Source organism: Macaca fascicularis, chromosome 8, assembly GCF_037993035.2.
Source record: "Macaca fascicularis isolate 582-1 chromosome 8, T2T-MFA8v1.1".
Classification (NCBI taxonomy): domain Eukaryota; kingdom Metazoa; phylum Chordata; class Mammalia; order Primates; family Cercopithecidae; genus Macaca; species Macaca fascicularis.
The window spans coordinates 72,787,274-72,804,596 of record NC_088382.1 but is presented as its reverse complement, the minus strand read 5'-3'; the positions used below and the strand labels follow the sequence as shown (position 1 = coordinate 72,804,596).

The window sequence follows — 17,323 nt, the reverse complement described above, 5'->3', positions numbered from 1 at the left end:
GGGGCAACCAAGCTCCCTCATTTGGACCCACCCATAGACAGCTGTGCTCCTTGATGCCTCCTATTCAACAAAAATACAACAGCATAATGCAACAACAAAAACACAGCAGTATAACATAGCAGCAACAAAAACACAACAGCAGAACACAACAGTGTATCTCTCTTAGGGAGTAGAGGTATTTACCGAGGGTCAGAGTTGTTGAGGTGCTTCAGTGATTAATGTGTTTGCCAGTGGCCACCAGCAGGACTCTTCTGTCATAGCAGCAAAATTACATACTTATGTTTTGCTTTCTCTGAGGGGACATAGTAATTGATTAGAAAAGGATTATTTGATTCAGTGGAGTATGGTCTTCATTGGGATTTTGTAAAAGGTTGAATTCTTCTTCAGAAAAAAAATTTAGAATTGTCAAAGCAATATACTCTATTCAAACATCTAATCTACATATTTCCCTACTAAAAAATCCTCTTAGTATTCTAAAACATCTGAAGAAAATGAGAAGATTGAAACAAAACAAATTATTGCACATATTTGATTATTGGCTGAAATGCAAAGTCCCGTGTTTGAGCTCTTTGTGTCTTTTTTTTTTTTTATTTTTTTTTTTTGAGATGGAGTTTCACTCTTGTTGCCCAGGCTGGAGTGCAATGGCACAATCTCTGCTCACCACAGCCTCTGCCTCTCGGGTTCTAGTGATTCTCCTGCCTCAGCCTCCTGAGTAGCTGGGATTACAGGCATGTGCCACCATGCCCGGCTAATTTTGTGTTTTTAGTAGAGACAAGGTTTCTTCATGTTGGTCAGGCTGGTCTCGAACTCCTAACTTCAGGTGATCCACCCGCCTCGGCCTCCCAAAGCGCTGGGATCACAGGCATAAGCCACTGCGCCTGGCCTGATCTCTTTGTATCTTTCTCTTTGTTGATACTGTCATTTCATATGAAAATAAGTCATCCATTTATTCATTAGGAAAATGAAGGAAACTGTGTTGTGAATATAAAAATATCAGATTTGAGTAGGACTGCATAACTTACAATTTTAGCATTACAAATTTCAACCAGGAAATGAGGTGCCTGACTCCAGGTCAAGATCCTATGTGTGATCTTTCATGTCAAACCATAGGAGGTTTCAAAGTCGTTATCTGGCAGGCTCATGGGGGAAGCTGCCCTCCCCACATCAGCTAGTGCACTGCCATCCCTGAAGGGAAGTGTAGTCAAGGACTCAGATCCTGACCCCCACTCCCCTCAACTCTACAGCTGACCCTGTTTTGTGTATCTGCATTTCTACCTTAAGTGCCTCCATTCCGAGGCCTCCTAATTGGGCTGCCCCTAGCTTTGGGTGCATCTGCTGAGACCACCTTATTGGAGGAGACTTGAAGACAATTTTCTTAACTTTGAATGGGTATTTTGTATTTTTTTCACTACTAGTCCTTTCCTCTTCCTCTCTGGGTCCATAAGATAGGAGGAGCCTTTGGTTCAGAGTTCCTTTGGCAGTGAGACCATCCTGGCCATGTGCAACACTGTGGGAGCTGGCACCTTCATCCTGGCCTGCACTACAACAAGGAATAAAGGATTGCTGGTTACTTTCAGTTTGGTGCTTCCTAATTGACCCCTTTGATGCAGGGGAGCTTGGCTTTCACTCTTTCTCTCTCCCTCACCTTTTTTTTTTGAGAGTTAAAAACCCCAAACTTTTATTGAAGATTTTTTTCTTTATTTCTTCTAAACAAACAAACAAACAAACAAACAAACACGGGACACATGTGCAGAATGTGCAGGTTTGTTACATAGATACACGTGTGTCATGATGGTTTGCTGCACCTATTGACCCATCCTCTAAGTTCCCTCCCCTCAACCCCCACCCCCAAAAAGCCCCTGTTGTGTTGTTACACTCTCTGTGTCCATGAGTTCTCAATGTTCAACTCACACTTATGAGTGAGAACATGGGGTGTTCGGTTTTCTGTTCCTGAGTTAGTTTGCTGAGGCTGATGAGTTCCAGCTCAGTCCTGCAAAGGACATGCAAAGGACATGATCTCATTCCTTTTTATGGCTGCATAGCATCCTATGGTATATATTTACCACGTTTTCTTTATCCAGTCTATCATCAATGGGCATTTGGTTTGTTTCCATGTCTTTGCTATTGTAAATAGTGCTGCAATAAACATACGTGTGCATGTGTCTTTATAGTAGAATGACTTATATTATTTTGGGTATATACCCAGTAATGGGATTGCTGGGTCAAATGGTATTTCTGATTCTAGAGCATTGAGGAATCACCACATTGTCTTCTACAATGGTTGAACTAATTTACATTCCCACCAAGAGGGTAAAAACGTTCCTATTCCTCCACACCCTCACCAGCATCTATTGTTTCCTGACTTTTTGATAATAACCATTCTGACTGGTGTGAGATGGTGTCTCACTGTGGTTTTGATTTGCATTTTTCTGATGATCAATGATGTTGAGGTTGTATTTATGTGGTTTTTGGCTGCATAAATGTCTTCTTTTGAGAAGTGTCTGTTCATATCTTTTGCCCATTTTTTGATTGGGTTGTTTATTTTTTTTCTTGTAAATATGTTTAAGTTCCTTGTAAATTCTGGATATTAGACCCTTGTCAGATGGGTAGGTTGCAAAAATTTTCTCCCATTCTGTGGCTTGCCTGTTCACTCTAATGCTAGTTTCTTTTGCTGTACATTAGCTCTTTAGTTTAATTAGATCCCATTGGTCAATTTTGGCTTTTGTTGCAATTGCTTTTGGTGTTTTCGTCATGAAATCTTTTCCCATTCCTATGTCCTGAATGGTATTGCCTAGACTTTCTTCCAGGGTTTTTATGGTTTTGAGCTTTACATTTAAGTCTTTAAACCATCTTGAGATAATTTTTGCATAAGATGTAAGGGAGGGGTCCAGTTTCAGTTTTCTACATATGGCTAGTCTGTTTTCCAAGCAGCATTTACTGGATAGGAGGAGATCCTTTCCCCATTGCTTGTTTTTGTCAAGTCTGTCAAAGATCAGATGGTTGTAGATTTGCGTTGTTATTTCTGAGGTCTCTGTTCTGCTCTGTTGGCCTATATGTCTGTTTTGGTACCAGTACTATGATGCTTTGGTTTCTGCAGCCTTGTAGTATAGTTCAAAGTCAGGTAGAATGATGCTTCCAGCTTTGTTCTTTTTGCTGAGGATTGTCTTGACTATACGAGGTGTTTGATTCCATATTAAATTTAAAATAGGTTTTTTTTTTTTCTAATTCTGTGAAGAATGTCAATGGTTGTTTGATGGGAATAGCGTTGAATCTATAGATTACTTTGGGTAATATGGCCATTTTCAAGATATTGATTTCTCCTATCCATGAGGATGGAATGTTTTTTCATTTGTTTGTTTCCTCGAGCAGTGGTTTGTAGTTCTCCTTGAGGAGGTCCTTCACATGCCTTGTCAGCTGTAGTCCTAGGTATTTTATTCTCTTTGTAGCCATTGTGAATGGGAGTTCACTCATGATTTGGCTCTCTGCTTGCCTATTATTCATGTATAGGAATGCTTGTGATTTTTGCACATTGGTTTTGTATCCTGAGACTTTGTTGAAGTTGCTTATCAGTTCAAGGAGTTTTTAGGCTGAGATGATGGGGTTTTATAAATATAAAATCATGTTGTCTGCAAACAGAGACAACCTGACTTCCTTTCTTCCTATTAGATTATGCTTTATTTCTTTCTCTTGCCTGATTGCCCTGGCCAGAACTTCCAATACTATGTTGAATAGGAGTGATGAGAGAGGGCATCCTTGTCTTGTGCTGGTTTTCAAAGGGAATGCTTCCAGCTTTTGTCCATTCAATATGATATTGTCTGTGCGTTTGTTATAAATAGCTCTAATTATTTTGAGATATATTCTATCAGTACCTAGTTTATTGAGAGTTTTTACCATGAAGTGATGTTGAATTTTATCAAAGGACTTTTCTGCATCTATTGAGATAATCATGTGGTTTTTGCCTTTGGTTCTGTTTATGTGATGGATTACGTTTATTGATTTGCATATGTTCAACCAACCTTGCATCCCAGGGATGAAGCCAACTTCATGGTGTTGGATACGTTTTTTAATGTGCTGCTGGATTCAGTTTGCCAGTATTTTATTGAGGATTTTTGCATTGACGTTTATCAGGGATATTTGCCTGAAGTTTTCCTTTTTTGATGTGTCTCTTCCCTGTTTTGGTATCAGGATGATGCTGGCTTCATAAAATGATTTAGGGAGGAGTTCCTCCTTTTCAATTGTTTAGAATAGTTTCAGAAGGAACAGTACCAGCTCCCTTTTGTATTTCTGGTAGAATTCAGCTGTGAATCCTTCTGGTCCTGGGATTTTTTTAGTTGGTAGGCTATTAATTACTGCTTCAATTTCAGAGCTTGTTATTGGTCTATTCAGGGATTCAACTTTTTCCTGGTTTAGTCTTGGTAGGGTGTATGCGTCCAGGAATCTATCATTTCTTGTAGATTGTCTAGTTTGTTTGCGTAGACGTGTTTATAATATTATCTGATGGTAGTTTATATTTCTTTGGGGTCAGTGGTGAAATCCTCTTTATCATTTTTTATTGTGTATATTTGATTCTTCTCTTTCTTCTTTATTAGTCTAGCTAGTGGCTTATCTATTTTGTTAGATTTTTCAAAAAAACACCTCCTGGGTTCGTTGATTTTTTTGGAGGATTTTTTGTGTCTCTATCTCCTTCAATTCTTCTCTGATCTTAGTTATTTATTGTCTTCTGCTAGCTTTTGGTTTTGTTTGCTCTTGCCTCACTAGCTCTTTTAGTTGTGATGTCTGGGTGTCAATCTGAGATATTTCTACCTTTCTGATGTGGGCATTTAGTGCTATAAATTTCCCTGTTAACACTGCTTTAGCTGTAACCCAGAGCTTCTGGTATATTGTCTTTTTGTTCTCGTTCATTTCAAAGAACTTCTTGATGTCTGCCTTAATTTCATTATTTACCCAGGAGTCATTCAGGAGCAGGTTGTTCAGTTTCCATGTAATTGTGTGGTTTTGAGTAAGTTTCTTATTCCTGAGTTCTAATTTGATTACACTGTGGTCTGAGATCCTGTTATGATTTCGGTTTCTTTACATTTCGTGAGGAGTGTTTTACTTCCAATTATATGGTCAATTTTAGAATAAGTGCCATGTGGCACTGAGAAGAATGTATATTCTGTTGTTTTGGGGTACAGCGTTCTGAGATATCTACTAGATCCACTTGATCCAGAGCTGAGTTCAAGTCCCGAATGTCTTTGTTAATTTTCTGTCTCTTTGATCTAATACTGACAGTGGGGTGTCAAAATCTCCCAATATTATAGTGTGGGAGTCTAAGTCTCTTTGTAGGTCCCTAAGAACTTGTTTTGTGAATCTGGGTGCTTCTTTATTGGGTGCGTGTATATTTAGAATAGTTAGCTCTTCTTGTTGAATTGTTCCCTTTACCATTATGTAATGCCCTTCCTTGTCTTTTTTGGTCTTTGTTGCTTTAAAGTCTGTTTTGTCAGAGACTATGATTGCAATTTCTGCTTTTTTGCTTTCCATTTGCTTAGCAACTTTTCCTCCATCTCTTTATTTTGAGCCTATGTGTGTCAGCACACAGGATGGGTCTTCTGAATACAACACACCAATTGATCTTAACTCCTTATCCAATTTGCCAGTCTGCGTCTTTTACATTTAAGGTTAGTATTGTTATGTGTGAATTTGATCCTGTCATCATGATGCTATTTAGTTATTTTGTACATGAGTTGATGCAGTTTCTTCAAAGTGTCATTGATCTTCATATTTTGGTATGTTTTTGCAGTGGCTGGTACCAGTTTTTCCTTTCCCTATTTAGTGCTTTCAGGAGCTCTTGCAGAGCAGGCCTGGTGGTAATGAAATCTCTCAGCATTTGCTTGTCTGTAAAGGATTTTATTTCTCCTTTGCTTATGAAACTTAATTTGGCTGGATATGAAATTCTGAGTTGAAAATTCTTTTCACTTTCTCTTGACTGAGGGCATATGTGGACTTACTCCTTACCCTCTGAGAAATAGCCCTTCTGTTCACAATGCCATTTGGCAGAGTTGTGTCTTTCTTATTCATTTAAAAAAACAAAATTACACAGTGGTAACACAATGCTTAAAAACTGCAGTGAGGTCTAGTAATGCTTGGGCAGGAGGGGACCTGAACAGTGAGTCCAGTTGGATGCCCCTGCATTTGCACTTTCAGCTGTACTGCTGTGAGGAGACCTCAGCTGTTGTGCATGAGCTTTACATACCCTAGATGTCACTGGGATCTCCTTATCTCTCAGAAGTTTAGAATACTTGGCTCAAAATGAATACTAGTCCTAAGTACTCCCCAAGACTTCAGCAAATTCCTTGCACTAATGTCACCACAGAGTTCTTTGTCCTGAGTTTGCAGATACAAATATGCTCTAGTCATTCATTGCTAAACAATAGGCATACCTTCTGACAATGGCATCATCAGGTGATTTTCGCTGTGTAGGCAACATGAAGTGTACTTACACAAAACTAGATGGTGTCACCAACTATACACCTAGGCTATATGGCATAAGCTATTTCTTCTAGGCTACAAGCGTGTACAGCAAGTTACTGTACTGAATACTGTAGGCAGATGGAGCACAATGGTAAGTATTTGTGTATCAAAACTTATCTAAACATAGAAAAGTGAAATACAGCAGTATAATATCATAGAACCACCATTGCATATGTGGTTTGTCATTAACCAAAATGTCCTTATGCAATGCATGACTATGTTTCAAATTCCTATGTGGATTCCACTTATATTTTTTGAAAGTTAAGTATTATTAATTTTCCTTCTAAATTAATTTGCCTCCCTAAATAAAGCATAGCTGAGGTATTCTAGATTGGTTAGATCTCTGATTCCTCATCATTTCCCACAAGTAAACTGGTGAAAATGGCAATTTTACTGAAGATATGAAAAGTTAAGGGAGGGATTCTATAGGCACGTTCTCCCACCTTCAACTGTTTCATGGTCTGCTTCCTTCCCAAAGCCCAAAGTCCTCTCCTGCCACATTCTCCCTTGGACTTGGCCCCTAGAAGGGCATCCCATGCCCTGACTTCAGCTGTTTGCAGCCCCCCTGCAGTTATAAAATGAATAAGCTCTGGAGACCTAATGTATAGCATGTTGACTACAGTTAATATTGTCCATTTGAAATTTGCCAAGAGAGTAGATCTTAAGTGTTCTCATCACACACACACACACTAATGGTAACTATGTGAGGGAATGGATTTTTTTTTTTTTTTTTTTTTTTTTTTTTTTGACAGAGTCTTGCTCTGTTACCCAGGCTGGAGTGCAGTGGCATGATCTTGGCCCACTGCAACCTCTACCTCCTGGGTTCAAACAATTCTCCTGCCTCAGCCTCCTGAATAGCTGGGGTTACAGGTGCACACCACCATGTCTGGCTAAAATTTTGTATTTTTAGTAGAGTTGGGATTTCACCATGTTGGCCAGGCTGGTCTCAAACTCTTGACCTCAGGTGATCCACCTGCTTTGGCCTCCCAAAGTGCTGGAGTTACAGTTCTGAGCCACTGCACCTGGCCTAGATGTGTTAATAGCTTAAGTGTGCCAGTCATTTCATAGTGTGTACATATATCAAAACATCACATTGTAACCTTGAATATATACAATTTTTGTTTGTCAATGTTATCTCAATAAGGTTGAAAAAGTCAGTCTGAGTCCGGTTTTCCTAATATGATCTTTGTTGTGCTAAAGAAGAGAAATCTAAAACTTTTTCCTTGAACTACTTTTCCAAAGCTAAACAGTAAGAGTAAATGGCTTCATTTAGTGATTTCCATTCTTTCTCATCTCTAATGCACATCTATTTCTTTAAAAGTCCTTGTATTACCCAGAGTTCTCCAGAGGGACGGACCCAATAGGATAAATGTATATACAAAAGAGAGTTTATTAGGGAGACTTGGCTCACACGATTATAAGGCAAAGTCCCACAATAGGTCATCTGCAAGCTGGTGAAGAAGAGAAGCCTGGAGTGGCTCAGTCCACATCCAAACGCCTCAAAGAAAGGGGGCTGGGGCCGGGGTGGTGGCTCACACCTGTAATCCCAGCACTTTGGGAGGCTGAGGCGGGTAGATCACGAGGTCAGAAAATCGAGACCATCCTGGCTAAGACAGTGAAACCCCGTCTCTACTAAAAATACAAAAAAATTAGCTGGGCATGGTGGCAGGTGCCTGCAATCCCAGCCACTTGGGAGGCTGAGGCAGGAGAATGGCAGAATGGCATGAACCCGGGAGGCGAGCTTGCAGTGACCGAGATCGTGCCACTGCACTCCAGCCTGGGTGACAGAGAGAAACGCTGTCTCCAAAAAAAAAAGAGGGCTGACAGTGCCGAGGCAAGTCCTGGGAGCCCCATCTACCCCAGCAAGGGGCCGCTGGTACAAGTAGACCCAGACCCAAGAAGCTGCTTCTCTGCCTTTTTCTGCCTGCTTTGCTTTAGCTGCACTGAGAGCCGATTTGATGCAGTCCACTGAGTTGATTTCTCTGGTTAGATGTCATTAATTTTCCTTCTAAACTAATTTGCCTATTGGAGAAACATCTCCATAAAATAATTTTCTTTTCTCTTAATATTTCATCTTTCAAATATTTTAAAAGAAAACTAACACAGGAACAGAAAACCAAACACTGCATGTTCTCACTCATAAGTGGGAGTTGAACAATGAGAACACATGGACACAGGGAGGGAAACATGACACACCTGCACATGTCAGGGAGGGGGGTGAGGGGTAAGGGGAGGGAGAGCATTAGGACAAATATCTAATGCATGCGGGGCTTAAAACCTAGATGAGGGGGTTGATAGGTGCAGGAAACCACCATGGCACATGCATACCTGTATAACAAACCTGCACGTTCAGCACATCTATTCCAGAAGTTAAAGTAAAATCTATTTTAAAAAGTTACAAATGCCTTTTCTTTAGAATCACCATTTCTTTTCCACAGCATTCTTTGCTGAGGTCATTTCAGACAACATGCCAACAAAGGCACACCCCACTCTCTTATTCTGCGTATCAGGTCCATTCCCATCAATAGAGGTCTACTGTCAGAAGAAAACTACAGGGGCAAGGAGAAAAGATCTAATCCTTCTTTTTTTTTCCTTTTCTCCTGTCTCCACTGTGAGCGGAGAGAAAGGCCTGAATGCTAATTCAGAAGTCTTCATCCTGCTGTAGATCCATCACTTGCAGTCTATCGGCAGGTTGTCGAAATACTAGGCATGATGTTCTCATAAGGCAGGGCCTCCGATGACAGCCCTTCCAGTCCACACTCATGCCAGTATTTAGAAACTGAGCTTATCAGCGTTTATAAATGTTGAATGCATGCAGTTTTCCCTCACTAAGTTTTTCAGGATATGAGAATTGAGTAATGGTGTTCAAAAGTAAGCATTCACATGCATGATAATGCTGGCATTATCACAACAGGGTCCCAAAGCAACGGGCAGACTGTTCAGTACACTGGATGAATCAAAGTTACAGCACCACGGGTATCATCATTATTTTATGTCTGAAGTTGAACCAGGTCGAGGGTTAATCCAAGCAAAAATTCTCCTTTGTCTAAAACTTCTTGCTACTTCAAGTATAAATTGTTTCTGCCTGAATTATTCAGATAAATGCCTCCTTGGTCCATTTCCTTTTGCTAGCACACTCCTAATTTATAACAGAAGCAAATACCAGGTCACAAGGAATAAAAAAATGGAAAAGAACTAAGAATAAAGAAGAAAACATGAAAAGAAAAAGAAATACTCTATATCATCAGTATGATGAAATGATTTTTGCTTTCATTAAAGTTTAAAGTTCTTATGCCTCACCACAGAGGCTTATTTAAAGCTGTTGTAAAGCTCAAGTGTTCATAATTTGATTTTTTATTCTGGTGAGAACATCTGCTTCCTTTTCTAACAATCATACTTCTCTTTCTTTTCCTTTAAAGATGTTTTTCAAACTCCAAACACCCTGGTCTCTTAATGCATTCTAGTCAGATCCAGTACATTCTTTGCAGAATGACATGGGAATCTTGAACAAGGTTTCCTGTCAGTTTAATGATTCAGTTGTTGATTTGCTGATATGTTTTAAAGCCATTTATTCTTACACAGCTACATGTACTACGTTGCTCTGTGCATGTATTTGTGAATATATGTATAGATTTTCAGGGTAAATATACTCATACACATAAAACCAAGGGATTTATTTCATTTTGGAACATGGTTTGATCAAAGAGAAGCTTTTTATTCTTTGTTTTTAGACTGCTAGTGAAGGGTAGTTATGAAAATGTCATGTGCTGCTTTAAATATCTCGGTTAAATGCTAGGCTATTGTATTCATCATTATCAGCTAATGTTTCTGCTACCGGGCAGTGCGTTTTAGTATGAAATTTATTGTGGAACCTCACTATTCCCATCCTCTGAGTTGACTGTGTAGTCACAGTCTTGCTGAGAAGAGAGCAGACATGGATTAGTGGAGGCTTTTGGTTCCTCTTGCATAAGTCTTTTGAACTATGACAGATATTGGTCAATCAATTCTCAATTCTCTCCTCCTGTCTTCCATTTTTTTTTTTTTTTTTTTTTTTTTTGCTGGACTTTCTGGTGTGTCTTTTTTTTGGTTTCATTCCTGGTACATGTATCAGTAAAAATAATTACAGTGAATATCATGTATTGATTATACACTGTGCTAAGGCACTATGTTGAGGGCTTTATACATGATTTCATTCAATCCTTAAAACAGTCTTATGAAGAAGTTACTACTATTTTCAATTTATAAAGAAGAAATTGAGACATGGGAAGATTAATGAAATTGCCTGATATGATGTTGAAGTGAAATGTCAGAATTGTAACCCAGGTGCGTATGACTCTAAAGTCATGTTTTAATCATTCGGGTGTTCTGCCTGCTTGAATACAAAAAAAATAGAGAGCCTATGGTTACTCTCTCTTTACTCTTCTTCTTTTTTTTTTTTTTCTGGAAACAAAACAAAACAAAACTATTTATTTATTTATTTATTTATTTATTTATTTATTTTTAAGACGGAGTCTCTCTGTGTCGCCCAGGCTGGAGCGCAGTGGCGCGATCTCGGCTCACTGCAGGCTCCACTTCCCGGGTTCACGCCATTCTCCTGCCTCAGCCTCACCAAGTAGCTGGGACTACAGGTGCCCACCACCACGCCTGGCTAAGTTTTTGTATTTATAGTAGAGATGGGGTTTCACCATGTTAGTCAGGATGGTCTCGCTCTCCTAGTCTCATGATCCACCGCCTCGGCCTTCCAAAATACTGGGATTACAGGTATGACCCACCACACCCGGCCAACACTTTAATTTTTAAGACAACTGCAAGCACCTCAAAAATGGATTATTGTTACAATACTTGTTAGCTTTTCACAATCTAGTTATTGCAAAGGCACATGAATAAATGTTAATGGACAAAGTAAAAAAATGAGGCACCTTAATGTATGTAAAATTTAAAATAAAAAGACATTCAATCCACTGACTTCTAAAAGAGGCTAAATATACCTCTATGTATTACATTCTAAAAATGCATTGCCTACTGTGGTTTGTGTCTTGGATTCTACAATTAATTTTAAGGAAATGCATAAACAAAACTGTGCAACCTGCAAAGGGAAAATCATTTTCTCAACGTCATTTCATGGAAAGACAATAAAAAAGCTACTAAAATTTGTTGTAGCCACACATAAAGCTACCTATGGAATGAATGTGATCACTGTTACCTTTGAGCTGTGAGGAGTATTCTGCCCATTGCACCGCAAATGGTATATATCATACCTTGTGTTCTAGACAAGCATGATCATGCTTTTCCAAAAATATATGTATTTTTTAATTCCACACAATGAACACGCTTCTCTTTTCATATTTAATCTATGTAGAGCTTAACTTACAGTGCCCAGAGGAGGCAATATGATATGGTACTAAGTCTTTACATTTTACATTTTTCTTTAAAAATACTTTTAAAAATATGCAAAAATACAAATGGGACTGCTAAATTATAATGCATATTTTAGAATGAGAAGCATATCTTTTCTTCCTTTAAAGTGCCATATAGAGAATGGTATCTTACAACCTGGAGTCACCAGTGAAATAAAAGAGGACACAAACAAATGGAAGAACATACCATGCTCATGGATAGGAAGAATCAATATCGTGAAAATGGCCATACTGCCCAAGGTTATTTATAGATTCAATGCCATCCCCATCAAGCTACCAACGAGTTTCTTCACAGAATTGGAAAAAACTGCTTTAAAGTTCATATGGAACCAAAAAAGAGCCCGCATCTCCAAGACAATCCTAAGTCAAAAGAACAAAGCTGGAGGCATCACACTACCTGACTTCAAACTATACTACAAGGCTACAGTAACCAAAACAGCATGGTACTGGTACCAAAACAGAGATATAGACCAATGGAACAGAACAGAGTCCTCAGAAATAATACCACACATCTACAGCCATCTGATCTTTGACAAACCTGAGAGAAACAAGAAATGGGGAAAGGATTCCCTATTTAATAAACGGTGCTGGGAAAATTGGCTAGCCATAAGTAGAAAGCTGAAACTGGATCCTTTCCTTACTCCTTATACAAAAATTAATTCAAGATGGATTAGAGACTTAAATGTTAGACCTAATACCATAAAAACCCTAGAGGAAAACCTAGGTAGTACCATTCAGGACATAGGCATGGGCAAAGACTTCATGTCTAAAACACCAAAAGCAACGGCAGCAAAAGCCAAAATTGACAAATGGGATCTCATTAAACTAAAGAGCTTCTGCACAGCAAAAGAAACTACCATCAGAGTGAACAGGCAACCTACAGAATGGGAGAAAATTTTTACAATCTACTCATCTGACCAAGGGCTAATATCCAGAACCTACAAAGAACTCAAACAAATTTACAAGAAAAAAACAAACAACCCCATCAAAAAGTGGGCAAAGGATATGAACAGACATTTCTCAAAAGAAGACATTCATACAGCCAACAGACACATGAAAAAATGCTCATCATCACTGGTCATCAGAGAAATGCAAATGAAAACCACAATGAGATACCATCTCACACCAGTTAGAATGGCAATCATTAAAAAGTCAGGAAACAACAGGTGCTGGAGAGGATGTGGAGAAATAGGAACACTTTTACACTGTTGGTGGGATTGTAAACTAGTTCAACCATTATGGAAAACAGTATGGCGATTCCTCAAGGATCTAGAACTAGATGTACCATATGACCCAGCCATCCCATTACTGGGTATATACCCAAAGGATTATAAATCATGCTGCTATAAAGACACATGCACATGTATGTTTATTGCGGCACTATTCACAATAGCAAAGACTCGGAATCAACCCAAATGTCCATCAGTGACAGACTGGATTAAGAAAATGTGGCACATATACACCATGGAATACTATGCAGCCATCAAAAAGGATGAGTTTGTGTCCTTTGTAGGGACATGGATGCAGCTGGAAACCATCATTCTTAGCAAACTATCACAAGAACAGAAAACCAAACACCGCATGTTCTCACTCATAGGTGGGAACTGAACAATGAGATCACTTGGACTTGGGAAGGGGAACATCACACACCGGGGCCTATCATGGGGAGGGGGGAGGGGGGAGGGGGGAGGGGGGAGGGATTGCATTGGGAGTTATACCTGATGTAAATGACCAGTTGATGGGTGCTGACGAGTTGATGGATGCAGCACAGCAACATGGCACAAGTATACATATGTAACAAACCTGCATGTTATGCACATGTACCCTAGAACTTAAAGTATAATAATAATAATAAAAAATAAAAAAAAACAACAACAAAAAACAGAAAAGAAAAAAAAAAAACCCGGAGTCACTTTGTTTAAAATCAAATATGAAAGGACTGTTATGGAATGAAAAGTTTGCACAACTCCTTGGAGCAGTTAAAGTCGGCTATGTGACGTAGGCTACATAGCACTCAAGATTTGGTAGCTTTTTTGAAATTTGAGCCCCCCTCCCATGTTTAATGGAAAGTAACATTTACAGGGTGTGATTACACATACACTATAATACAGGAATGATGTCCCTTTGCCAGAAGATAACATTGCACATTTCCTTGCCATTTCTTGGTTCCAACTTAATAATTTTTTAAGATTGTAAATTATATAGTATTCAGCTAAATTTTTTTTTTCATGGTTACAAACCCTGCCAAAACACAAAGGGGAAAGTATTTCTCATTAAAACACACACACACACACACACACACACACACACACATTTGAATGCCACACAACACAAGAAACAATGCTTACAGACATGTTATTGTTTCCAGAAGAAAATGGTCAGTAAACTACTAAGGTGAAGACAAAAGACTACCCTTCCCCAGGATCACAGTGCACAAAAAGCAAAATGTCAAACAACAGTACTTCAAAGCAAAACAAAGGTCTGAGGGTGAAGCCAGTTCACTTGCAATCCTGTTAAAGAATGAGAGTCACCGTTTAGGTCCAATGCGCTGGGAACATTTGCTAGCTCAGAATGCAATATTGGTAGAATGTGCTAAGAATTCAACCAAGGATGCCTAAGGCATTAGCCAGCTGAGGCTCGTTTTTTCGGGAACCATCTCTAACATCGGGATCAGGAAATCTGTAAACTGTGCAGTATCTTCATGGGGCCAGCCATACTTCTCCACAAGTACATCAAAAGGGCATCAGGGCTTCGGCATGGTCATGTCGCAGTTCTCCTTTTCTGGTGAAAAACTCCTTGAAACATTTCCCCAACATAGCGTATTTTCGAGGGACTTTCCCCCGCAGTTCAATGATCAATGCTATGTGATCTTCGTCTCTGGAATAGTCTTCCCCAGAATGTGGTTCAAACAAATAATCGCCCGTTGCCAGCTCAAATGCCATACATGCCGTGCTCCAGCACAGGGGTGCTGTATCCCGTTCCTATTAAAACCTCTACGGAACGGTGCTGACGCATCTGGATGTTTTCCGTGAAGTGTTTATGCACCCAACAAGCATTTCCCAGGTCAGCAATTTCTACTCTAATTTTATCAGCATTTCGTGGATCCAGGGGGTTCACCAACAAGTCAGCCTCCTGGGTTTTGGCTTTTGGCAAATCCCCAGTACTGCAGGCTGAAACCGTCCTGCTTTTGTCATGGGACGGACTGCTTTCCCTTTGCTCAGTAAGTGGTGATCCCTCAGAAAGCACAGAGCCGCAGGCCACAGGTTCTAAGGATCCAGAGAACAACTGGGTGGAAAACTCTGGAAACTGTGACTCGGGAATTTTATGCCGTCCATTTGGCAATTCACTGTTGAATTGTTCATAGATGCTGCTGTATGTGTAATCACTTTCTGCATTTGGCTCATCAAGATTATATTCCTAAGGATTTGGGCAGTCTTCTTCATTATCCTCTTCATCGTCCAGTTGCTGCTCCAGTGAGAATGGGCCATTTTCAAGATGGCCATTGGTTTTAGGTGATTCTATCCACCTCGGGTCTATGTTCGCAAGTTGCTGATCTACATCATCTTCTTTTTCAATGTTTTCTTTCTCAGGGTCTTCTTTCTCTTCCTGGTCCTCAGCTTCACCATTTCCCTTTGCGGTTTCTGCCTCGGCCGCTGCCTCTAATCCTGTTGTTTTTAGTTTCACCTCTGGGCAGTATTCGAGGTCTGCCAGAGCGGCGGCGGCGGCGCAGGCGCAGTTCTTACCTCCTCCCGGCCGTTTGAGCCAGTGGAAGCCACAGCCCGGCGGGTCTCCTCACCCTCACGCTTAGCCGCCGCCTTCGCGAAGCCCCTAGGCCCGCTTCCGCCGCGTTGGAATGAGCTCCAGGATAGTGCTTCCCATTTAGGCCCAAAAGCGGAGGCCGAAAAGAGAGAAACACCCAAAAAATCCGGAGCCTCAACAGAAAGCTCCATTAGTTCCTCCTCCTTCCCCGCCACCAGCACCACAGCCACCGCCAATTTTGGCAGATCCCACACCACCAGAGCCAAAGGAGGAGATCCTGGATCAGATGATGAGGAGCAAGAGGACCCTGCGGACTACTGCAAAGGTGGCTATCATCCAGTGAAAATTGCAGGCCTCGTCAATGGCTGGTATCATGTTATTAGAAAGCTTGGTCGGGGGCACTTCTCTACTGTCTGGCTGTGTTGGGATATGTAGGGAAAAAGATTTGTTGCAATGAAAGTTGTCAAAAGTGCTCGGCATTATACAGACACAGCCTAGGATGAAATAAAATTGCTCAAATGTGTTCAGGAAAGTGATCCCAGTGACCCAAACAAAGACATGGTGATCCAGCTCATTGACGGCTTCAAGATTTCAGGCGTGAATGGGATACACGTGTGCATGGTCTTTGAAGTGCTTGGCCACCATCTCCTCAAGTGGATCATCAAGTCCAACTATCAAGGCCTCCCAGTACGTTGTGTGAAGAGAATCATTCGATGGTTCCTTCAAGGGTTAGATTTACACAGTAAGACCAAGATTATTCATCCTGACATAAAGCCGCAAAACATCTTGATGTGTATGGATGATGCATATGTGAGAAAAACGGCAGCTGAGACCACTGAGTGGCAGAAAGCAGGTATTCCGCCTCCTTCAGGGTCTGCACTGAGTACGGCTCCGCAGAAGAAACCTATGGGCAAAATATCTAAAAAACAAAAAGAAAAAACTGAAAAATAAACAGAAGAGGCAGGCTGAGTTATTGGAAAAACGCCTGCAGGAGATAGAAGAATTGGAGCAAGAAGCTGAAAGGAAAATAATAGAAGAAAACATCACCTCAGCTGCACCTTCCAATGAGCAGGATGGCGAATACCCTTTTCTTAACTTGAGAAATATATGATACAGAGGATCAAAGCATTTAGAGTCACCATAGTGTTTATACACATAAATATGCACATGCGTACCCAGGCATATCCTTGCATGAACACGTGTGGTTACATACCAAAATATATATGCATACACATGCACACACATATATGCATACACATGCACACACATATATGCATACACACACACAGACACTTAAAACACTTAAAACTGTGTCTTATCACTCCTGCATTGTGGAAAAATAAACCATTTTAAGCTCCTTTTAGAGTTTTTGTAAAAAACAAACTCTAATGCCATTTGGCCTAATCGGAGTCCCCAAAACTACACTTATATTTTCTAACTTCTCTGTGGAATATTCTTATCTTTTTCATTCTCTGTGTTATTTCCTGAGTCTTCATTCTTTCCATTTCTTCAAGTCATTGACTTGTATCCCATCTCTCCTAAAAGCTATAAATCATTAAATGTTATTTTCTCCAATTCCAAAGCAATTTTCAGTGAACTTTAAAAACTCTTGAATCTATTTTATTTAGAACTAAAAT

The 17,323-nt window shown here is 40.0% G+C and overlaps 1 protein-coding gene and 2 pseudogenes across 3 annotated transcripts in view; 1 reads left to right on the top strand and 2 right to left on the bottom strand.

Moving 5' to 3' along the window:
* NKAIN3 (sodium/potassium transporting ATPase interacting 3) overlaps nucleotides 1-17,323 on the bottom strand; it is a 731,862-nt gene that overhangs the window by 125,302 nt on the left and 589,237 nt on the right. The window lies entirely within an intron of this gene.
* On the bottom strand, nucleotides 14,411-15,668 carry LOC102124533 (SRSF protein kinase 2 pseudogene; annotated as a pseudogene).
* Nucleotides 15,850-16,821, top strand: LOC135964865 (SRSF protein kinase 2 pseudogene; annotated as a pseudogene).